This window comes from Triticum dicoccoides, chromosome 4A, assembly GCF_002162155.2.
Source record: "Triticum dicoccoides isolate Atlit2015 ecotype Zavitan chromosome 4A, WEW_v2.0, whole genome shotgun sequence".
NCBI classification, from domain to species: domain Eukaryota; kingdom Viridiplantae; phylum Streptophyta; class Magnoliopsida; order Poales; family Poaceae; genus Triticum; species Triticum dicoccoides.
Genome location: NC_041386.1, coordinates 13,132,985 through 13,158,620, shown reverse-complemented (window position 1 = coordinate 13,158,620; position 25,636 = coordinate 13,132,985). Strand labels below are relative to the sequence as shown.

The window sequence follows — 25,636 nt, the reverse complement described above, 5'->3', positions numbered from 1 at the left end:
AAATAGGTGTAGCTTTTAATTAATTTACTTTCCATGCTTGTAGTAGTAACTAAAAAGAAAATCCAAACAGATTTCATGTTCTTCTTTTGCTTGTTGGGAGCTTTCCCGTGTAAATAGTTTTATTTCTTTTCTTTTCTTTGGGGGACGATAGGAGAATACCATAATTAAATTGTTGAAGTGGCTCTTATATGCATTATTGTTGATCTGACAAAAGAGCCCATATTGCCTTGTCTTCTCCTGTTTATCGAATGCCTGCAGATTCCAGCTTAGTCCAATGCACGTGCACTATTATTATTATTGACACTATTCGGTCGTGCAAGTGAAAGGCAATTATGATGATATATGATGGACTGGCTGAGATGAGAAAAGCTAGTATGAACTCGACCTCTTTTATTTTTGTAAATATGATTAGTTCATCGCTCCTGATTTAGCCTATTATGAATAAACATGTTTGCAATGACAACTAGAGATCATAGTTTCTTGTGCCATGCTTGATTAGCTATGAGTTATAATGGTTTACCTTGCATGCCAACATGCTATTGAGATGGTTATGATGTGGTATGATAGGGTGGTATCCTCCTCTGAATGATTTAAGTGACTTGACTTGGCACATGTTCACGCATGTAGTTGAAACAAAATCAACATAGCCTTCACGATATTTATGTTCATGGTGGATTATATCCTACTCATGCTTGCATTCGATGTTGATTAATTTTAATGCATGTTCATGACTGTTGTCGCTCTCTAGCTAGTCGCTTCCTAGTCTTTTGCTAGCCTTCACCTGTACTAAGCGGGAATACTGCTTGTGCATCCAAACTCCTTAAACCCCAAAGTTATTCCACATGAGTCCACTATACCTACCTATATACGGTATATACCTGCCATTCCAAGTAAATTTGTAGGTGCCAAACTCTAAACCTTCAAATAAATATCCTGTTTTGTATGCTCGAATAGCTCATGTATCAACTAGGGCTGTCTGTATCTTCCATGTTAGGCGGATTATTCTCAAGAGGAGTGGACTCTGCTCCTCACTCACGAGATAAATGGCTGGTCACCGGGATGCCCAGTCCCATGCTTTATGCAAACTAAATCAAAATAATTGCAAACAAAACTCCCCCTGGGACTCTTGTTAGTTGGAGGCACTCGTTGTTTCAAGCAAGCCATGGATTGATGCTTGTGGTGGAAGGGGGAGCATAAACTTTACCATTCTGTTTGGGAACCGCCTATAATGTGTGTAGCATGGAAGATATCGCCATCCCTTGGTTTTTATGTTGACAATGAAAGTATACCGCTCAAGATATTATTCACCTCTGTTTCAAAACCGAGCTCTAACACCTCTACAAATCCCTGCTTCCCTCTGCGAAGGGCCTATCTATTTACTTTTATGCTGAGTCATCATCCTCTTATTAAAAAGCACCAGTTGGAGAGCACTGCTGTCATTTGCATTCATTATTGTTAGTTTACACTGAGTATTACTTGACTAGATCTCTTTTACCATGAATTACAATGTCTAGTCAGTCATTGGTCTTTAAAGGTGCTCTGCATTTATGTTTTGCGGTCTCAGAAAGGGCTGGCGAGATACCACCTTGTTATATCATATTATGATTGTTTTGAGAAAGTGTTGTCATCCGAGTTTTATTATTATGGCTCGCTAGTTGATTATGCTATTGATATGAGTAAACTTGAGACCTATGCGTTATTGCGAATGTGGTTAGTTATAATCTTTGCTGAAAACTTGAATGCTGGCTTTACATATTTACAACAAGAAGAGCAAACAGAGTTTGTAAAAGTTTTTCATTATCACTTTCAGTTTGTCAACTGAATTGCTTGAGGACAAGCAAATGTTTAAGCTTGGGGGAATTGATATGTCTCCAACGTATCTACTTTTCCAAACACTTTTGCCCTTGTTTTGGACTCTAACATGCATGATTTGAATGGAACTAACCCAGACAGACGCTGTTTTCAGTAGAACTACCATGGTGTTATTTATGTGCAGGAGCAAACATTCTCGGAATGACCTGAAACTTCACGGAGACACTTTTCAGAAAATAAGAAAAATACCTGCCAAAGATGAAGGCCAGGGGGCCCACCACCTTACCACGAGGGTGGGGGGCGCGCCCCCTACCTCGTGGGCCCCCTGTTGCCTCTCCGACTCCATATATTGAGTTTCGGGGAGAAAAAAATCAGAGAGAAGAAATCATCACGTTTTACAATACGGAGCCGCCGCCAAGCCTTGAAACCTCTCGGGAGGGCTGATCTGGAGTCCGTTCGGGGCTCCGAGAGGGGAATCCGTCGTCATCGTCATCATCAACCATCCTCCATCACCAATTTCATGATGCTCACCGCCGTGCGTGAGTAATTCCATCGTAGGCTTGCTGGACGGTGATGGGTTGGATGGGATCTATCATGTAAGCGAGTTAGTTTTGTTAGGGTTTGATCCCTAGTGTCCACTATGTTCTGAGATTGATGTTGCTATGACTTTGCTATGCTTAATGCTTGTCACTAGGGCCCAAGTGTAAGTGCATCTAGTGCCACCCCTAGTTGGTTTTGGAGTATTGACGACAAACCTAGTTGAGGGACTAATGTGTTTGTGAGAATTGCAGGATAACACAGGTAGAAGTCCCTCATTGATTCGGTTTTCCTACCAAAGATGACCCCTAAAAATGTAAGAAGACATTGAAGTCAAAGGTGGTATGTGAAGACATTCACATTGAAGACTATGACAAGAGAAGACATCACATGAAGACTATGGAGCGCAAGACTTAGTTCTTTCGTCGTTCTTTTTCTTCTTTGTTGAGTCATAGGAACCATCGTACTATTAAGTGGGGTCCAAGTGAACCAGTCAGAACGACTGAAGTGATGCTTAACCAAAATCCTATGTCTTCGAGTGAAGACTATGAGAGCAAATCTTGTCCAGAGTTGGATAAGTCAGCTTTGCTTGTAGCTCAAGTAAAGTTGTCATGTGTGTTTGAAATCTGACCGTTGGAACACTTGTCAGTTCCTTAGTGACCAAGGGTCATTTCGGACAAATCAGGTCGGGTTGCCTAGTGGCTATAAATAGCCCACCCCTACAACCATAAACGGTTGGCTGCTCAGAGTTAGTGCACAACCCACCTCAAAGCCTTTGAGAGAGAATTCCTTGCGAGGATAAAGCCCTAAACACCCAGAGCCAAAGAGTGTTAGGCATCACTTAAGTCTTCCTGTCTGTGTGATCTGAAGACTTATTAAACTTGAGGACTGTGAATCCTCCAGCCGGTTAGGCGTCGCGTTCTGAGCATCCAAGTGTCATTGTGGATCGTCGGTGAACGAAGTCTGTGAAGGTTTGGAAGTCTACCTTGAAGACTTACTAGAGTGATTGGGCGAGGACTGGGTGTCCTTAGCTCAAGGGGAATAAGGTGAAGACGAGGTCTTCTGAGTTGAATCTCAGCCTCCCTAACCAGACGTACAGTTGTCACAGCAACTGGAACTGGTCCAACAAATCATTGTCTTCAACGAGTCACTGGTTTCATCCTTCCCTTCCATTTACTTACTGTTGATCCTTGTGAAGTGATTGTATGATTGCTTTATCTTTTGTCTTTACTGAGTGACTGCTTGTTCTGATTGGCTTCACAATATCTTCCTACATGATCTTTACTGCCTAGCTGCTATTAGTCATTGTTCTTTCACTCCATTGACTACTTGACTATGGTTTGCCTAGTGTAGTCTACCTTCCGCTGCATGGTAATAGGTTTATTTCTATCGTTTGTCTTCAAAACTTCCATGTTTTGAAGACTTTCATAAAAAACGCCTATTCACCCCCCTCTAGTCGATCACTAGCGCTTTCAATTGGTATCAGAGCAAGGTACTCCCTTGTTCTGTGTAATTCGGTTAACCACCTGGAGTTTTAGCTATGTCGACTGCAGGGATAATTAAAGTCTCCGCTGCATGCCCCATCTTCAATGGAATTGAATATCCCTACTGGAAGAATAAGATGCGCATGCATCTTGAAGCCATTGATGTCGACCTATGGTATGTCGTCAAGAATGGCATTCCCAAGGCTGGTGAAGGTGTCACCGCTGCTGATGTCAAGAAGTTCGTTCAACTGGACTCCACTGCCAAGAACATCATCTGTGGTCATCTGACCAAAGGACAGTATGGCCGCGTGAGTGCTTTGGAAACATCTAAGCTAGTCTGGGACTGGCTCTCCAAGGTCAACGAAGGTGTCTCAACCTAGAGAGATCAGAGAATCAGTGTCCTTCGCAACCTCTTCAACCACTTCAAGAGAAATAACAATGAGAATGTCCAGCTCACGTTTGATCGACTCACTGACATCACAAATGAGCTTCAAGCCCTCGGCGCTACTGAGATAATCAAGCATGAAGTCGTCAAGACACTCCTGAGATCACTTGATAGCTCGTTTGACACCCTAGCTCTGATGATTCAAGAACGTCATGACTTCAAGACACTCGATCCGTCTGACATACTTGAGAGGCTCAACACACATGAGTTTCAGCTTTCTAAGAAAAGAGATATCTACGGTCCCAACTATGGGCGAACTCGTGCCTTGAAGGCAAAAGCTGTCTCCTCATCTGAACAAGAATATGATAGCAGTTCTGATGATCCTGAAGACATTGGAAAGGAGCTTGCTATGCTTGTGAAGAAGTTCCAAAAATTCACCAAGAAGAAAGGCTTCAGAAAGTCCTCAAGATCAAGCTCAAGGAAGGATGAAGCTTCTGCTCATGACTACAAGAAGAGAACATGCCACAAGTGCAAGAAACCTGGCCACTACATCTCTGAGTGTCCGCAGTGGGACAATGAGAACAAGAAGAAAAAGAAGAGCAAGGAGTATGATTCTGACAACAAGAAGAAGAAGAAATACTCAAAGTCTTCTTCCAAGTCTTCCTCAAAGTCTTCATCACACAAGAAGAGCTCATCTGGCAAGGCTCGTGCGTTTGTTGGCAAGGAAATGGATTCGGAGGAGGAGTCTGCTTCTGAGGAGGCGGAGGTGGAGTCTGAGGAGGAGTCCGATTCTGGTGTGGCAAGTCTGGCTACAGCCTATGTTGCCAAGTCCATCTTCAACACTGAAGACAATGTCACCAACGCCGAAGCTAATGACAAGGACGACTCTACTCCCACCTACTGCTTCATGGCGCGCGGTGCCAAGGTAAACTCACGCGCCACTCACTATCAAACATCAAGTGAAGATGACTCTGATTGTGGTTCCAAACCCAGCTACAAAACACTTGCTAAAATTGCAACTGAACAACAGAAAGCTATGGAACATATTCAAAAACTATTAGACAAAAGCGATGACCTGTTGGACGCTGAAATGACTCGATCTTAGTCCTTAATTGAAGACATAAAAAATCTTCATGTTAAGTATGAGGAACTTGAAAGTCGTCATGAAACGCTCTCAACATCTCATGAAAAGCTTTCCTATGATTATCTTCAAAGGAAGCAAGACCTTGAAAAATTGAGAGCGGCTCATGAAGATCTTCAAAAGGAAAACGAGTCACTTCGCGCCAAACAGATCAGTTTCGCTCAAGAAGGTTTTGAACCACCATGCCTTAAATGCATTGAGCGTGATAACGCTACTTCTGATGCTGAATGTTCTACTGCTGCTACTGTTGCAATATCTTCAACTGTTGATGTGATAACTAACCCCTCTGCTGAGGATGCCACTGCTATTGCTGATGAGAATGCTAGGTTGAAGACATTGCTTGAAACAGGGATGTTCAAAAGTCTCAAAGGGCATCAGACACTATGTGATGTCCTCAAAAGGCAGATCCTGAACCGAAACCCTAGGAAAGAGGGTGTTGGGTTCGAAAGGAAAATGCATGTTGATGGATCTTACTGGAAACCTGAGCAGTACCCCAAAACCACATGGGTTGCTGCAAAGGGTCCTTTAGTGGATCCATCCACCCTATCTGGCTTCACTTGTGCTAATCCCATTGTTATTGATGAATCCTTTGGTGCAAACTATAAACTGTTTAAGAATCAGAATGATGAAGTGTTTGCCAGATATATTGGTACTAACTGCAGGAATGGGCCGCCTATGAAGAAGGTCTGGGTGCCGAAAAGGTGTTTGGAGAATCTTCCTGTGAATGTCGTCATGACAGCACAAGTGAAGAAGACAAACCCTAGACCACAGGCTTCATACGGCCCAAAGGCTTCATATAGACAGAGGACTCACCTGAGTCGCACTAATGCAAATGTTTTGCAGGGAAGCCATACTCAGGCCTATGAATATGAGCGCGGTTCATCAAACCGCCATGTTCATAAGACCAAGAACTATTCTGCTTATTCTTATGAGTACTATTGTCCACCTGCAAGACTTTTTGCTAGGGCTCCAAAGCCAAAGTTCTCAGATGCTGCACTTAGGCTCATTGCTTCGAAGCCACCCTTGAAGATGTGGGTGGCTAAGAAAGCTTAACTCTCTTTTGTAGGGAAAGGTCTCCAGCCGAAAACCAAAATCGTCTGACGCTATTGCTGGGGACCTTAAACATCTTGTAGGGCGCAAGATCAAATGCCCAAATGGTATTATTATGTACTTTGTTCCTGAGTCGCTTGCTACTTGCCCTATCAGTCCTAATCTCGATCTAAGCTTTCATAATCCACTGGCTCGTCAAATGTTTTTGCTTCACAATTCTCTTCGTGAAGCCTATCCCCCTAACTGCACTGTAGGGTACGACACCAGCTACTTCAGAATGGATTATTGATAGTGGGTGTACTAATCACATGATTGGCAAGCGAAGTCTTCTTATGGACTCAACCTTACATCCATCTGACAAAAGTCACATCACATTTGCTGACACTGGTAAAAGTAAGGTATTGGGTCTAGGTAGAGTTGCAATCTCAAAGGATCAACACATGGATAAAGTCATGCTTGTTGAATCCCTTGGTTTCAACTTAATGTCTGTCTCAATGCTTTGCAATTTAAACATGATTGTGATGTTTGGAAAATATCGTTGCCTTGTTCTAATGGAATCTGACAAGTCTCTAGTGTTTGAAGGGTATAGGAAAGATGATTTGTACGTGGTAGATTTCTCAATAGGACCACAACTTGCCGTATGTCTTCTAGCAAAAGCCTCAAAATGCTGGCTCTGGCATCGGCGGCTAGGGCATGCTGGCATGAGGAACTTGCACACTCTTGCAATAAAGAAGCATGTCATAGGCATCGAGGGCGTCAAGTTCAAGAAGGATCACTTATGCGGTGCCTGTGAAGCACGAAAGATGATGATGGCCAAGCATCCCTCGAAGACAATCATGACGACGACTCAACCCTTCGAACTGCTCCACATGAACCTTTTCGGTCCCACTCATTACTCAACTCTTACTACTACTGCTTGTCTCTATGGCTTTGTCATTGTTGATGATTATTCAAGATATACTTGGGTGCATATAATCCTCTACAAGACTGAAGTGCAGGATGTCTTCAGATGCTTCACCAATCGAGCCATGAACAACTATGGCATCAAGATAAAGCACATCAGAAGTCACAATGGCACTGAATTCAAGAACACTGGGCTAGATACATATCTTGATACTTTGGGCATCACACATGAATTCTCAGCTCCGTACACGCCACAGCAGAATGGCGTCGTCGAACGCAAGAACAGAACACTTATTGAGATGGCTCGGACGATGCTTGATGAATACAAGACTCTAAGAAAATTCTGGCCTGAAGCCATTGACACTACATGCCATATCATCAACCGTGTTTATCTTCACAAGCTTCTGAACAAGACTTCCTATGAGCTCCTTACTAGCAAGAAGCCAAATGTCAGTTACTTTAGAGTATTTGGTGCCAGGTGCTGGATCAAGGATCCACATCACACTTCAAAATTTGCACCAAAATCACATGAAGGTTTTATGCTTGGATATGGAAAGGATTCGCACTCCTACAAAGTCTTCAACGTCTTTCACTATAAAGTGATTGAAACTGTGGATGTGCGGTTCGATGAGACTAACGGCTCGCAAAGAGAGCACCTGCCAAATGTGCTAGATGAAGTTCCATCCAGTGAATCAATCAAACTTATGGGAACTGGAGAAATCATACCTTCTGAAGCTCAGCCTGAAGAGGAACTTATCATCTCCTCACCTGATCAACCTGAAGACAATGATCAACCTGAAGACAATGCTCAGCCTGAAGACAATCCTTCAAACAATGACAATGATCGGCAAGAGCAAAATCTTCGTCTTGTACATCCTCGTGTTGCAAATGAAGTACAGATTGAGAGAATAATTGATAGCATCAATGCACCAGGTCCACTCACTCGTTCAAAGGCAACATAGCTAGCAAATTTCTATGGGCACTTCGCATTTGTCTCAATATCTGAACCCAAGAAAGTTGATGAAGCCTTCACGAAACCTGAATGGATTCAAGCTATGCAAGAAGAGCTTCGACAGTTTGATCTGAATAATGTATGGGAACTGGTTAAGCGTCTTGATCCTCGCAAGCACAATATAATAGGCACCAAATGGATATATCGCAACAAGCAAGATGAGCATGGTCAAGTTGTCAGAAACAAAGCTCGTCTCATTGCTCAAGGATATACTCAAGTTGAAGGGATTGACTTCGATGAGACATTTGCTCCTGTGGCTAGACTTGAAGCCATACGCATACTGCTGGCCTATGCAAATCATCATAACATTCTTCTGCATCAAATGGATGTGAAGAGCGCTTTTCTCAATGGCAAGATCAACGAAGAAGTGTATGTTGCACAACCGTCTGGCTTTGAAGATCCAAAACATCCTGATATGGTGTACAAGCTCAACAAGGCACTGTATGGCCTCAAACAAGCCCCTAGGGCTTGGTATGACACACTCAAAGACTTCCTGAAGAGCAAAGGCTTCAAACCTGGTTCCCTCGACCCCACTCTCTTCATGAAGACATATGATGGTGAACTGTTTGTGTGCCAAATATATGTGGATGACATTATCTTTGGCTGCACCAAGCAGAAATACACTGACGAATTTGGATATATGATGCAAGAGCAATATCAGATGTCCATGATGGGTGAGCTGAAGTTCTTCCTTGGTCTTCAAATACGTCAGCAACGCAACGGCATCTTTATATCTCAAGAGAAATACCTCAAAGATTGCCTGAAGAAATTTGGAATGCAAGATTGCAAAGGCTACACGACGCCAATGCCAGCCAAACATCATCTGGGTCCCGACGACAATGGTAAAGAGTTCGATCAAAAGGTATACCGCTCCATGATTGGTTCCTTACTTTATTTATGTGCATCTAGGCCAGATATCATGCTTAGTGTTTGCATGTGTGCCCGGTTCCAAGCGGCACCAAAGGAATCGCATCACTTAGCTGTGAAGCGAATTCTCAGATATTTGGCTCACACCCCAACACTAGGATTATGGTATCCAAAGGGCTCAGAGTTTGATCTAGTTGGATTCTCGGATGCTGATTATGCTGGTGACAAGGTGGATCGTAAGTCTACATCAGGCATATGTCATTTTCTAGGACGATCACTTGTATGTTGGTCTTCAAAGAAGCAGAACTGTGTATCTCTCTCCACTTTTGAATCTGAATACATTGCTGCTGGATCTTGCTGCGCTCAGCTTCTATGGATGAAGCAAACACTCAAAGACTATGGCATTCACCTGAAGCAAGTACCACTCTACTGCGACAACGAAAGCGCCATCAAGATTGCCAACAACCCAGTTCAGCACTCGAAGACAAAGCACATTGAAATTTGTCATCACTTTCTCAGAGATCATGTTGTGAAGGAAGATATTGATATCATACACGTCAACACTGAAGAGCAATTGGCAGATATCTTCACCAAGCCCTTGGATGTGAAGAGGTTTTGCATGTTACGGTGTGAGCTAAATATCTTGGAATCCTCAAATGTCCTGTGATCAGGCACACATCCTAACACTTATGCATGTTGATGACTTAGAGGTGCAACACATGAAGTAAAGTATATCTTCAATCAATGAAGACTTACACTCTGAGTGTGAATACATTAACGTGGAATTTGACTTCGGAGCACCACGATAATTGTGCGCCGTGTCTGGGTCTAATACTTCCTATACGGTGGGTAACGCCACCACCAAATTCTTCTATTTGAAGTGTTTTACCCATGGCGTTACATGTGCTATGTCTTCACATTTTGTTTGTCTTCATTTTCAACTTGTCTTCATGATTATCTTCACTATGTTGACTTGATTGTCTTCTGATATATACATACTAGTGTTCTGTCCTCTACAGCATTCACTTATAGCTACGTCTTCCTTGTTGAATCTTTTGAACTAAGTGAATGTGATCGGACCCTAATCTCTCTATGGTTTCTATCTCAAACTCTATCTGTCCAAATCATATGCATTCTATTGAAACTGTCGAATGTCTTCTCTGCGTCCTAGTCAGCAGAAGATACAGAGACAAACATTAAGTCCGTTTTCAATGCTAATTCCTTCACCTGAAACCCGGAGAAGTGGGAACGACCACCCAACAATCCAGGCATGCGTGGGAACATGGAACAACCTCCGATATGTTGCATGATGGCCACGTGTCCTTCAGATGTGAATCGCCAGGGGCACCTGTGTAATAACACTGTGCCGTCCCTGTCCCTATAAATACACGCCTCACCACAGTCATTATCCTTTCTTCCACTCTCGCACAAACTCTAGCGCCACCGCTAGCCCTCGACGACGCCGACGACGAAGCGCTGAGCTGCCGCGACCTCACCGACGCCGTCTTCACGCCGGCCACGGACATCGTCTTCTCTGCCGTCGTCGTAGGTGTCCTCCGTTGCCAAGTTAGGGCACAGACGATCGAACTACTCGGCCTCCTCTCCCACTCCGTCTTCTTCGTGTGGTAAATAAAACTTCCTTTTTATGGACCCTTTGATCCTATAGATTCATCACTTTCTACCACAAGCAGTTTCTGTTCACACAAGTTGGATCTATTTCATACTGCATCTCATAATATGCGTAGTATGTTCACTTATGCTTCACAAAGTAGTTAGATTCCTCACTTGTACTTATTCGTGGATTCGTACAAATCTGGAACCAACTCTCTATCTATGAGTGAATGTCTTCGCACTATGAGGTCAATGTCTTCTAAACTGATTTATCTTCAAAATCTTCTGAGAATGCATATGACCTCTTCCCCTTCCCTCGCACCTTAATGCTGTCACAGGTACATGTCCGTGGGAGAATCCCTTGGTTCTCATAGTCTGCATTGGTTTGTAGAATTCTTACAGCATCACATTAACTCTCCCGAAGCCAGTTCCTGTTTGACCAGAAAGCGAAAGCCTTTGAAGCCTTTAAACGTGTTGAAGCCCTTCAGTTTAAGCTTCATGCCACCAGAGACACCTACAAGAAAGGGTGGCAGACAGCGTCGTGGCAACACCTCAAGAGATTTGCCTCCTGACCTTTATGAGCTGTACAAGATAGATCCAGAGGAGGACTACAATCAGTGAAAAACTCAAATCCAATGGATTCGAAGATATTGGGCAGAACAGTGGTTCAAGTACAGGTTCGTGACCCAGGAGTATGCTGAGAAGAATGCCATCAAACGACCATGGGGAGACATTCTATACAGAAATATTCAACCCAAGTCCAGAGCTGAAGCCATTGAACAAGGCTTCTATCCTTGCATGGTCCGTGGACCGCAGCCTGCGGATGCAGACCCATCTTCATTACTGTGGTGCTGCAATGATAATCTGTTCAAGCGCAACCTTCAGTTTGCCAGGAACTCGGCCAAAGAGAACAAGAAGTCACGAGGCTTAGAATTCAATCCAGGCCCCTCTGCTCCTCGTGCTGATGGCACACGCGAAGCTGAACCCAATCTTGTTGGGCCCTCCTACAACCTAGAAGGTCTCATCACTCATATTATGGTTCAAGGGGCAGTCGTGGATCAACCTGCAGATGATGCTGAATCTGACGAAGCACCTGCACCACCGAAGCCAAAGAAACTGAAGAAGCCTAAAACTTCAAAGCCTGCTCCTGCACCAAAGGTCTTACAGGCGAAGCCTCTGGCCACTGCACCTCCTGAACACAGTGTGTAGTCTGAAGATTTGTCACGCATCTCCAAGCCCTCGAGAGTAAAGATGCCCTTGCAACCCACCAGCCAAGAACTGACTGCTACTGCTATTCTACGCAATGACGCCATTGATCTGTCCAGCGATGAAGATCTTATAGATGACGCTCTTGAGCAACTGATTAAGAGCAAGGAAGAAGCAGAAATCTTCAATGATTTGCCTCTCTTTGACATGGCAATCATCCACAACTTCATTGATGAGTGGTTTGAAACCCCCAATCTCAGCTTTGATAATCTGCAACTTCCAATTGGCCTCAGCGCCGCCTTCACTGGCGCCATTGCTTCTGAGCTAGCTCTAGCTCAGCGCATCGTCGAACTGGAGCAAAAGATCGACTATGAGAAATCTCAGTTCAAGAAGCACATGGCCAAGCTCAGCGTGCAAGATGTGAAAAACTTCAAGATTATGTTGCACGAGCTCAAGGAAGCCTTTCTCAAGAAACGTGAAGAAGCTAAAGGGTCTCGTGAGCGCATGAAGAGTCTGGCTGACAAGTGCATGCAAGCCTACAATGAAGCTGAGAACCACAAGGCTCTTGAGCGTCCTGGCATTGACCCCAGAATGGCTGCAAAGAAGAAGAAGCCATCGACTGACACATCTGCACCTTCAAGGCAGGAAGAACCCCGCATTGTCTTCCCAAGCAGCATGTCCGGCTCGAAGCCAAAGGTCACTTCCACCGCTTCAGAATTAAAGAAGACAAGGGCTGCCGAGGCTGAAGCCAGAAAGACGAAACATCCTAAAGCTTCTGATGTCGCTCCCTCCAAGAAGAAGTGCAAAACCATGAAAGATCGGGCTGCTCCCACAGAGCCCCTTATTGTTGAGCCCATCTCGGTTGCTCGTCCTGCCTCTTCGCATCAAGAACGACGGATGGTAATTCATGAGCCTGCTTCCACAGAGGCTCCTGAAGCTGAAGACATTCCAGCAGTTGACCCCACCGCTGCTGAAGACATTGGTCACCATGACAATGTTGAAGATGATGAAGTCCTTCCTCAGATCGAGCACCAATTGGTATCATCGCCTGTGCCTACGCACAGCGAACTCATTAGCATCGGTCGTCCTCTGACGCCAACTGCTCAGGATGCATCGTGGGCTGATCATCCACAGAGACAAGACACTCCAAGCTCTCCCCAACCGCAAGCAACCCCATCAGTGCAAGAAGAGGATGACTTTGAGGCCCAGCCAACTCCATCTTCACAGGCGTCGCCAGCGTTACGCAGGCTTCGCAAAGGACCAAGGCCCCAAGTCTCTCTTTCGAGCGTTTCAGAAGGAGAAGTGCACCACCAATCTGTTGCACTTTAGGTGTTCCCCGAAGCCACTCCTACTGTGAACGTTTCCGAGTCTGAAGCTAAAGTTGCTGAAGACAATCCAGCTGCATCAGCCGAAGAAAAACAAGCAGAAGAATGTGTCCCTACTTTCCCCATCACTGAAGAAGCTGTTCCTGAAGTGAACGTGTCAGTGCCCGACCCTCCAGCTCCTCAAGTGGAGGTTGGGAATCCTAAGGCTGCCACCACTAACACCAGTGAAGCCAATGACGTGGTCATGGCTGAAGACACTGTGGAGCCTGCACCTAACAATGTGCCAGAGGCCAATGAAGCCAATGATGCACCTGCAACAGATGTGCAGCCTGACGCCTCTGTTGATGCCACTGCTCCTGTTCCGCCACCAAGGCCACATACTATTGAGCAAGCACACAACTATGGTCAGCTCATCACTGTCAAATGGCCTCTTCTTGTTCCTCCACCTGCTGCTGGTCCCCAATTTGACTATCACGTCGAGCGCAGGCCTCAGGTTCAGAAGCCAATGCCAAGGCTGCCTAGGTTTCCAGGCACTGCATCTGCACCCGGATTGTTCAATATCAATGGCTTCAAAGCACACAACACCTTCTTCAATAGCGCCAAGAACCCCTACTCAAAGGCAAGAATATCTTCTGATCGGTTTTGGAGCTATCAGCAACGCTATTATTACTCATGCATCTTGTACAATCAAGGTCGCATTTTTCCCCATATGCGTCTTGACACTGAAGCCATAACTGGTCTGCCTTGTTTGGAAGAAGCGCTGGATTGCTTCAGAGAATCTGGTTTGTTGCAGTTCATCACTGACAAGGAGCACTGGAATGAAGAATTGCTGCTTCAATTCTATGCCACTCTTCATATTCGAGGCTACAACAGGGACCCGAAGACTTGGGTCCTTGAGTGGATGACAGGCGATGTCCATCATGAAGCTAAAACTCTTGATATCATTGAGCTCACAGGCCTGCACACTCCTGGTGAATACTATGAACCAGGTTGTCAACAACATCAAAATGCCTTGGAAAGCATCTTTCAGAAGTCAGAACCCAACATGAGTCAAATGCTGAGCATGATGAAGCCTCTGCCTCACGACGCTGAATACCCATCTGAGTTCTTTGTCGAAGACCTAGAGTACCTACCTCGCACCATTTACCACATCATCAGGAAGACTCTATGGCCTGTCAAAGGACACTCATCTGCAGCGAAGCTTGAAGGAGCAATGAAGACTTCGGTTTTCTATATCTTCAATGGCATCAACTTCAATGCTCAAGACTTCTTCATCAGGCAGTTGGATGCGTCTGGCTTTGACATCTTTGGGTCGAAATTCTATGCTCCATGGGTCATGCGTCTGATCAAGCGTCACTCCGCCTTCAACTATCAGCCGTCTGCGCGCAATCATCTTATATTCTTGCCCGAGGTTGATCTGTCAGTTGAAGCCATTTACCCAGAGCCTGCTAAGGATCCCATTTATCTTCACAATGCTGATCACCAAAGCTTCACCCAGCCCATTGAAGGAATTCCAGCAGTGTCTCGTGTTTATCCCCTTGTTGGAAACACACGTGCCCCTCGTGCTCAAACTGATACCACTGGTAGCACCATTGCGCAAAGGCCTCAAATACGATCTCGTGTCCTTAATGACCGAGAGCTTCTCGTCGCGCTGCATCAGAAACAGGACAAACATCACGACTGGCTTAAGCGTCAGATGCAAAGCCTCTTGGTGGATGTCAACCGCATTCACAATCTTGACACCAAGAATGCCTTTGTCACTCATGAAACCTATCGGAGGTCGTGGAAGAGTTTGACCCTACTGAGTGCTGAAGCTGATCTGCACGATGATGGCTTCACTGAACACTTCAAGTTTGACTCAACTCCTCCCAGAAATGCTCACTTGCGTCGGACTCCCTCACTTGAAGACTCTGAATACTTGTCCTCAGCTACGACCGTAAATGCCAGAGTCATCGATGACCAAGATGATGCAACTTCACCTCCTCCAACTTCAGCGCGTGACGACACTGCACCAAGTTCCTCTGCACCACCGGATCTCACCGACGACCCTGCTGCCTCGCTCGCACCTCATGGGAACGAGTAGGCGCTCTATGTCTTCAAACCTTATTGGTCCTTACTGACAAAAGGGGGAGAAGCATATGAATTGATAGTTTTCAAGCGGGTCCATATGGGTGGTTGCTTTACTTTTTGCTACTTTTGCCAAGTGCTTACAACTCTCGTTTTCGATACATTTGGTTCTTTGAGTTGTAACACTTAAACTCGATGGTCGTCTGCTACTTATTTGCTATTCTGTGATGCGATGATAAATTCCGCATGTGCGACGATAAATTCTGCACTTAGATCATTTTGCAGACGTCCATTTTTCATTATGCATGTCATTATCTTCACATACTTTTCTTGCATGATGAATTGTCATCATAAGTTGAAGAGGATCTCCACAAGTACAACCTGCCATGTGCATTTGCATACCAAAAGAAAATTACTTATATGCACATCTTCAGGGGGAGCCTTCGCCACTTATGATGACAATCCCCTATCCTTTACAATTTCACATATTTTATTCCCCGTTGAAAACTTCAACTAGTTTGTCATCAATCACCAAAAAGGGGGAGATTGTAAGTACTTCTAGTGCCACCCCTAGTTGGTTTTGGAGTATTGACGACAAACCTAGTTGAGGGACTAATGTGTTTGTGAGAATTGCAGGATAACACAGGTAGAAGTGAAGGAAATATGCCCTAGAGGCAATAATAAAGTTATTATTTATTTCCTTATATCATGATAAATGTTTATTATTCATGCTAGAATTGTATTAACCGGAAACATAATACATGTGTGAATACATAGACAAACAGAGTGTCACTAGTATGCCTCTACTTGACTAGCTCGTTAATCAAAGATGGTTATGTTTCCTAACCATAGACAAAAGAGTTGTTATTTGAGTAACGAGGTCACATCATTAGTTGAATGATCTGATTGACATGACCCATTCCATTAGCTTAGCACCTGATCGTTTAGTATGTTGCTATTGCTTTCTTCATGACTTATACATGTTCCTATAACTATGAGATTATGCAACTCCCGTTTGCCGGAGGAACACCTTGGGTGCTACCAAACGTCACAACGTAACTGGGTGATTATAAAGGAGCATTACAGGTGTCTCCAAAAGTAGATGTTGGGTTGGCGTATTTCGAGATTAGGATTTGTCACTCCGATTGTCGGAGAGGTATCTCTAGGCCCTCTCGGTAATGCACATCACATAAGCCTTGCAAGCACTGCAACTAATATGTTAGTTGTGAGATGATGTATTACGGAACGAGTAAAGAGACTTGCCAGTAACGAGATTGAACTAGGTATTGGATACCGACAATCGAATCTCGGGCAAGTAACATACCGATGACAAAGGGAACAACGTATGTTGTTATGCGGTCTGACCGATAAAGATCTTCGTAGAATATGTAGGAGCCAATATGGGCATCCAGGTCCCGCTATTGGTTATTGACCGGAGACGTGTCTCGGTCATGTCTACATTGTTCTCGAACCCGTAGGGTCCGCACGCTTAAGGTTACGATGACAGTTATATTATGAGTTTACATGTTTTGATGTACCGAAGGAGTTCGGAGTCCCGGATGAGATCGGGGACATGACGAGGAGTCTCAAAATGGTCGAGACGTAAAGATTCATATATTGGATGATATGGTTAGGCCAAGGGGTCAAGCCCATGAGGCTTTAGGTCGGTGCAAAAGGAGTTTTGCGGAGGCCAGGGGGCCAAACGCCGGAGACCCTGGCGTCTGGCCCTGGGCCAGACGCCGAGGCCCATGGCGTCTGGGCCAGACGCCAAGGATTGTGGCGTTTGGTCCTGGAGTCCGAGTGGGACTCTTGCCTTTCGGGAAAAACCGACTTTGAGGAGGCTTTTGCTCCAAGTTTCGACCCCGGGGCTCAACATATAAATAGAGGGGTAGGGCTAGCACCAAAGACACAACAATTGATCCCTTGGATCTCTTAGCCGTGTGCGGTGCCCCCCTCCACCATAGTCCACCTCGATAATATCGTAGCGGTGCTTAGGCGAAGCCCTGCGACGGTAGAACATCAAGATCGTCACCACGCCGTCGTGCTGACGGAACTCTCCCTCGACACTCGGCTGGATCGGAGTTCGAGGGACGTCATCGAGCTGAACGTGTGCTAGAACTCGGAGGTGCCGTAGTTTCGGTGCTTGATCGGTCGGGCCGTGAAGACGTACGACTACATCAACCGCGTTGTGCTGACGCTTCCGCTTACGGTCTACAAGGGTATGTAGACAACACTCTCCCCTCTCGTTGCTATACATCACCATGATCTTGCGTGTGCGTAGGAATTTTTTTTTTGAAATTACTATGAAACCCAACAAGAAGTCCCTCATTGATTCGGTTTTCCTACCAAAGATGACCCCTAAAAATGTAAGAAGACATTGAAGTCAAAGGTGGTATGTGAAGACATTCACATTGAAGACTATGACAAGAGAAGACATCGCATGAAGCCTATGGAGCGTGAAGACTTAGTTCTTTCGTCGTTCTTTTTCTTCTTTGTTGAGTCATAGGAACCACCGTACTGTTAAGTGGGGTCCAAGTGAACCAGTCAGAATGACTGAAGTGATGCTTAACCAAAATCCTATGTCTTCGAGTGAAGACTATGAGAGCAAATTTTGTCCAGGGTTGGATAAGTCAGCTTTGCTTGTAGCTCAAGTAAAGTTGCCATGTGTGTTTGAAATCTGACTGTTGGAACACGTGTCAGTTCCTTAGTGACCAAGGGTCATTTCGGACAAATCAGGTCGGGTTGCCTAGTGGCTATAAATAGCCCACCCCTATAACCATAAACGGTTGGCTGCTCAGAGTTAGTGCACGACTTTTGTCGTTTGAGAGCAACCCACCTCGAAGCCTTTGAGAGAGAATTCCTTGCGAGGATAAAGCCCTAAACACCCAGAGCCAAAGAGTGTTAGGCATCACTTAAGTCTTCCTGTCTGTGTGATCTGAAGACTTATTACACTTGAGGACTGTGAATCCTCCAGCCGGTTAGGCGTCGCGTTCTGAGCATCCAAGTGTCATTGTGGATCGTCGGTGAACGAAGTCTGTGAAGGTTTGGAAGTCTACCTTGAAGACTTACCAGAGTGATTGGGCGAGGACTGGGTGTCCTTAGCTCAAGGGGAATAAGGTGAAGACGAGGTCTTCTGAGTTGAATCTCAGCCTCCCTAACCAGACGTACAGTTGTCACAACAACTGGAACTGGTCCAACAAATCATTGTCTTCAATGAGTTACTGGTTTCATCCTTCCCTTCCCTTTACTTACTGTTGGTCCTTATGAAGTCATTGTATGATTGCTTTATCTTTTGTCTTCACTGAGTGACTGCTTGTTCTGATTGGCTTCACAATATCTTCCTACCTGATCTTTACTGCCTAGCTGCTATTAGTCATTGTTCTTTCACTCCATTGACTACTTGACTATGGTTTGCCTAGTGTAGTCTACCTTCCGCTGCATGGTAATAGGTTTATTTCTATCGTTTGTCTTTGAAACTTCCATGTTTTGAAGACTTTCATAAAAATTACCTATTCACCCCCCTCTAGTCGATCACTAGCACTTTCACCAAGTGCCATGATTTCAGATCTGAACCTATTATGTTTTCATCAATATATGAGTGTTCTTGATCCTATCCTGCAAGTCTATAGTCACCTATTATGTGTTATGATCCGTTAACCCCGAAATGACAATAATCGGGATACTTACCGGTGATGACCGTAGTTTGAGGAGTTCATGTATTCACCATGTGTTAATGCTTTGTTCCGGTTCTCTATTAAAGGAGGTCTTAATATCCCTTAGTTTCCGTAAGGACCCCGCTGCCATGGGAGGGTAGGACAAAAGATGTCATGCAAGTTCTTTTCCATAAGCACGTATGACTATATTCAAAATACATGCCTATATTATATCAATGAACTGGAGCTAGTTCTGTGTCACCCTAGGTTATGACTATTACATGATGAACCACATCCGACATAATTCTCCATCACTGATCCATTGCCTACAAGCTTTCCATATATTGTGCTTCGCTTATTTACTTTTCCGTTGCTATTGCTATCATCACTACAAAATACCAAAAATATTACTTTTACTACTGTTACCTTTTGCTACCGTTATCACTACTATCATATTACTTTGCTACTAAATATTTTGCTGCAAATATTAAGTTTCCAGCTGTGGTTGAATTGACAACTCAGCTGCTAATACTTGAGAATATTCTTTGGCTCCCCGTGTGTCGAATCAGTAAATTTGGGTTGAATACTCTACCCTCGAAAACTGTTGCGATCCCCTATACTTGTGGGTTATCAGTCTTTTTCTAGCGAGGATTTTTATCGCGTGTGACTCTAGATCTTTAGTACATGACATCAACGAAGGAAGTGACGGTATCTTTGCCTCCATTATCAAAGAGATCAATGCTAGGAGATGCTTTTTGGCAGCTGCATCATAATCTTTGAAGGCGTGCTTCAAATCATGAAGCCCACAATCTTGTTAGATTTTATCTTTCGCTCATCTAGGGTCGTCACTTGTGGCTTGCTATTTCTCATAACCCTATTTGTATCCCTATAATCGATACCGTTGAGCAATAAAGTTCAGTTTATCACTAAAAAAGCAAGAGAAATAACATAAAACTCCACTTTAAAGCTCAGTATATGATGTCTATGAAGATTAAAAAATGAACTAGAGTTACCAAAATCGTGTAGCCATGGGCTTATAATGAAAGATTGTATTTTTACAAGATTTATTTTTTATTCTGGTGTCTTTCACAAAAAATTCAAGCTTATTTTCAGCTGCACAACAACAAAAATATTATATGCCCTAAAACAATTACAGAGAATACTAAAAAAATAATTGTAATTAAATTTATAAACTAGCGTTATCAAAATCATGTGGCCATGAGCTTATATACCATAAAGAAAAATATGGTGTTCTTAGAAGATTTATTTATTTTAGTTCTGATGTCTTTCATGAAAAAATCAAAACTTATTTTCAGCCGGCACAACAAAAAAATAGTATATGCCCCGAAAAAAATGATGTGAGAATACTTGAAAAATAATCGTAATTAAATTCGAAACCAAAAAAAAAAATTTGGTCCCGATGGGGCTTGAACCCATGACCTTCCGTATATCGGACGGGAACTCTAACCAACTGAGCTACGGGACCTCAACACATAAGTGTATTCTTAAGCAAATAAAAATTAATAATCAAAGGTTTAGAGAAAATGATGGCGAACCGTATATAGTTATATCATACTCCTAATGACGAACAAAATTTCTGTCGCTAACCATCCGATGATCCGATCCGCTGGATAAAACTGGACGGTCGGATCGGGCCGTCTCCCACTCTGCTCGCAGCCTCGCCGAAACCCCACGAACCCCGAAGGCGATGGCGATCCATGGCGGCGGCGGGTTGGCTCCGGCGAGCGGCATCAGCGGCGGCGTTGCCTCGCCTATCTTATGGACTCACCATCATCCCAACCCACAGAGAAGAAGCTCTCGTCGCTTATCCTCCCGTTATATTCCGTTTTTTGTCCCTGACACCTACATGTGCGTGCTCTGTTCTCGGTGATCCCTTTGCCATTGCTGTTACGTAGTACCAAGAGGATGCACACTAGGTGTTCGGCGAATTGCCTAGTGCGGTAGAAACTGGAAAGCGCGACCTTCCTAAATGTTTCAACATAGTCGACAGCCTTATGGTGCAGATCGCCTGTTTTGTTGATTATTACTTGGCAGGTATAAGTGATAGATATAGTGTTTGGCAGCCTCAGTTAGAGCAGTGTCTTATTCAGGGTAATGTTGCTGTTTGAAGACATAGGTTAATGTAGATGCAAATTTGACAGAATGTGATTTACGAATTAGTATTAATAATATTAACAACAACATATGAAGAACCTACAATCGTGCATCATCGGTGCTACTTAGTAGGATATCATGCCTACACTCCCGCATCCTCAACGCTACGTAGTAGGATATATCATATTTCGGCCTGCTATCTATGTGTTCTTCAGATAGATAGTTCTTGTTGCCGGCTTGTTATCCTTGTAGACAATGGCCGTTGCTGCCCTAATACTATCTTGTGCATTTCAGATCTAGAAATATAAGAAGGGTTTGAGAAATGGGCCCAAAGCCCTGAAGCCTGTTCCAGTAATTGCCCGTTGCAGGTACGGTTTTGGAACTTGAGATATCCTTGTCAGTGCTTCTAATTCTTGTGCTTTTACTAACGTAGTAATATTCATCTTTGTGTAAAATTAATAAAAAGAAATCAAACGATTAGAGAAAACGATGGCGGATCTTAATTAACGCAATTCTGCCGCTAGCCGTAATAATTCATCTTTCATAGGCGTTTGACTTGATTTCGTTTCATGTTTGTGTATGTCCTACTGCGTAATAAATCTTGATGAAAGTGGCTCCCTCCTATTTATTAGAAACTTGTAACTTAAAGAAAATTTGAAATCACAAATATTGGAAACCTTCCGGAGCTGCCGACGGTGTAGTACAGCAGCTGTGGACGGATGCCAAGCTTGGTGAGGTACACACCGAGTAGCACCTACCTTGCGGTGAGATAGAGATACGCGCTTTATGGAGCAAGCTCGATTATACATTCCGATCTTATCGGTCGTGCGGGAATATGGCAATAGGCGGCAAAAAATGCACACTTTCACGGGGCTAGCCTAATGAAGCAGACAGCTTGATTGATTTCGATGACCGCAAAAAGAAAAAGAAAAAGAAGCTTGATTATTGATTTCGCGAGGAGGCTTGCTAGCTAGATATGCCAAGCACCAAAACCGATCGCGACACCCAGCTTCGCCGGAACCAAACTACCTAGGTCCACCACAACACTTAACGCTTGCTGAAGGGTGCTGCGACCGGCAGGGCGTCCAGGCCGTTCCAGCGCGGAGCTGGCCACCATATTTCGACGGTGATGCCATTGGCGTGGACGCACCTGGAGAGAACTAGTGTATATCATGTCGCAAGGTTGTGGACTGAAGTGAAACCGTGGAACAAGTTAGTGTACTTCCAGTAGAATTACCTGTTTCGTTACTCAGTTTACAAAGAGTAGCGATTGGTAGGAGAAGAGATGCTCACGCAAGAAAGGACACAATGGGATGTACGAACTGAATGACCAGTTTGACAGACAGAAAAGAACATCTGAGAGTGCATGGCAGTCTGTGGGAGGGACTAAAACATTTGGATTATTCCAGCAAAACCTGCAACGAAGTTGAACAACAGAACCCACCAGCAAGAAACTTGCTGTATGCATGCACTGAAAAAGAAGAGAGGAAACATTTGATTTTAAAGCATTCATCGTCAGACTGACCATTCAACTTCATGTACATTTATGCAACGTTACTTGGCAAATTGGCAACAATACCCTGCTCATAAATAAACTTCTCGAACAGCAGATAATATCTGACTAGATTACAAAATGGTACTCCCTCCGTCCCATAATGTAAGTGTCAAAAACGTCTTACATTTATGGGACGGAGGGAGTAATAAATTGCAATAACACAAAACACAATTTGAAAGAGGCTTGTATCTCAGCATGCCATTTGATTTGAGAGATTGGTCGGATCGTAAATAAGGCAAAGGAAGAATGGCATTGTTCCATGATCAGGAGGAGCATTGTTCCTCTAGCTTTAAGACAGATTCATTGATATGGCTGGAAATTTGCTGCCGCAAATCTTGCTCGAGTTCATCATCATAGGAACCATTAAGCCACACTTCTTTCAGATGCAGTAAATTCTTGAGCTCAGAAACCATCAATGACGACCCACGAGAGCAAGGAACCATCAGCACCTCAATAAAGCTCACTCGTAATATCCAAGAGAAACATGTAACCTGGAGGTGCAATCAATCTAGAGGATCCGGGACGACAAGACGTTCCCAGACCACGACATAGAGTGCGGCTTACCAACCTGGAGTGCCCCATCTTGAATCGGTTTCACACAAAGACAATGAAAGCCATCTTTGAATAGCAACTCTTCAAGGGCGTCTGCATCCTCTTGCATTAATATGGTCATCTCAAGATTACCCTTTTTGAGGTTGTCAAGTTGCTTCATCCAGATTGGCAATGTGAGTACATGTCCATGAAACTTAATGCTCTTGAGGGTCTGGGGAGGTGAGGAGATGTCACCGAAACGGGCGAAATGACCCTCTTTGTCCTTATCGAGTTGCACTGACAAGGACTCCAAATGGGCATGGCCTAAGATGGCAAAACACAAGTCATGCCAGTTTCCCCGGTTGATGCCGGATACACCAAGCTTGCGCATTTGGTTAAGGGTTTTGAGCTCCTTCAGCATTGCCTTCACACCAAGAGTATGTAAAAATGTAAGCTTTCCAATCCCGACAGGAACCTTCACACCGCCATTATTAAGTAGGCATCTTTGGAACTTCAACAACCAGCCAGATGCCAAACTATGTGGCCTGCAGATCCAAGATGGTGTTGATGTCCTGACATTACCTCCTACAGCTCGGATCATCGATGTGTCATAAATGTCCTCCTGTGATGGTGATGATGTCTGGTTTACAACAGTCTCATTGTCTTCATCCCACAACCAGTATTGCAGCTTTTGTAGTTTGATGATAGCCAGTGGCAGTGTGACAATGGAGGTGTGTCTGACATCTAGAGTATGTAGCTGCCTAAGGCCATCCAAGGATTCTGGCAGCCGACTAACCTCTTTACATCCTCGTAGGCAGAGGAACTTAAGGCAAGGTAGTAGTTTCCCGATATGATCAAGGTCGTCACTTTTTACACCTAATGCGTCGGCTAAATCCAACACCCGAACCAGCCCCAACTTATCAGATATGAGGAATGATTTCCAATCACCAAACACAGTCAATGATCGTATCCGTGAGAAATCAATGCCCTTGAATACAATCTCATCTCTGCCCAGCTACTCCTTATGATGAGGTGTTGTCCTGAATGTTGTGAGTTGAGGTTGCAGTGCCCCTCCAGTGCAAGGACAAGGTTATCTTCCATTGGTTGTGAGAAGATGTACTCATGGAAGAAACCATTTACTTGGTATTGGGCCTTGGATTCTGGCTGTTGGGTTATGCTCAAATTGACAAGCTCAGAAAACAAGCTCTCCGCATTTTCCTCAGTCACTCTACCAGATGTATTCCTAGAGTAACATTCTGCAATCCAACGCCTTAGCAAATGCCTCCTTCTGATGTGTTTTGCAGGAAAAACAGAAATATAGAAGATACATGGCTTGAGTGAATCAGAGCAAGCCTCAAAGTAAGACTGCATCCAAAGCAAATAGGCCCCTTAAACTATGGAATAATCTTCGGTCCCTCTCCAGGGTTCCTATAAAGTCAACATTTATATCCTTCAACACATATGTGGTTGCCGAGGAGATGTCTTCAAATTGGGTTATTTCTTTTTCTATAGCTGCTATAATCTTGAGAATCCCCCCACACTTGTATACAATATGTTTTGAGAGCTCCATCTCGTTATGAGCCATTTCCTTGCTGCTACAAATTATCTAAAATTCGAAACAATAATTACTTTTGGGAGCAACCAGTTAAACCGTTAAAAATATATTTATATAATTTATTTGATTTCATCACGAAAACTAAATACAAGGGTGTATTTTCAAAAGAGAATTTTAGAATCAAATTCAAAGGTAATAGAATAAAGAGTATATGGATGTATTTCCAACATCGGCCATGGTCCGAAAACTAGATGTTGAAAAACAAAACCCAAAATTACCAAGTTTAATCTCATCCAATCCAACTTGTGAATTTTCTTGATCATCCCATCTAGTAATATTTTTGAATTTTTTGCAAGAGCTAGACCTACACATGGACAGACGATCCCAACCGGATCCGATTTCTGCAGCGAAGCTCAGACGAGTCTTATTAATTAAAGTACACCATCAGATCTCTATCATCAATATGTTCTAATCCATGAGCATAAATATAAAATTATATAGAGTTTTCCCAAAAAAAAATCCAGCATTTTTGCTATCGTGAAATATCAAAAAACTTATTTCTGGCCGGTAAAGTAAAAATATTATGGTCTCACATAGGCTTGAGAATCTAAAAAAACATTAATCGCAATTAAATTAAAATAAAAAGTGGGTCCCAGTGGGCTTTGATTGCAATTAAATTAAAAAAACTTGGTCCCCATGAGGATTGAATTAGATTCTGGACACGTGTGGCCTGACGGATCTCGGGGAAGGAGTTGGACTTTTGAGAAAAAAGTTTCTGGAGAAACTTTTACTAAAGTGCGGCTTGATAGAAGTGTAGCAAACATGGC

At 43.8% G+C, this 25,636-nt stretch overlaps 1 non-coding gene across 1 annotated transcript; it reads right to left on the bottom strand.

Moving 5' to 3' along the window:
• Window positions 1-20,465: 20,465 nt before the first annotated feature.
• Window positions 20,466-20,539, bottom strand: TRNAI-GAU. The gene has a single exon. It is a non-coding gene; the product is annotated as a tRNA-Ile (tRNA).
• Window positions 20,540-25,636: the final 5,097 nt, after the last annotated feature.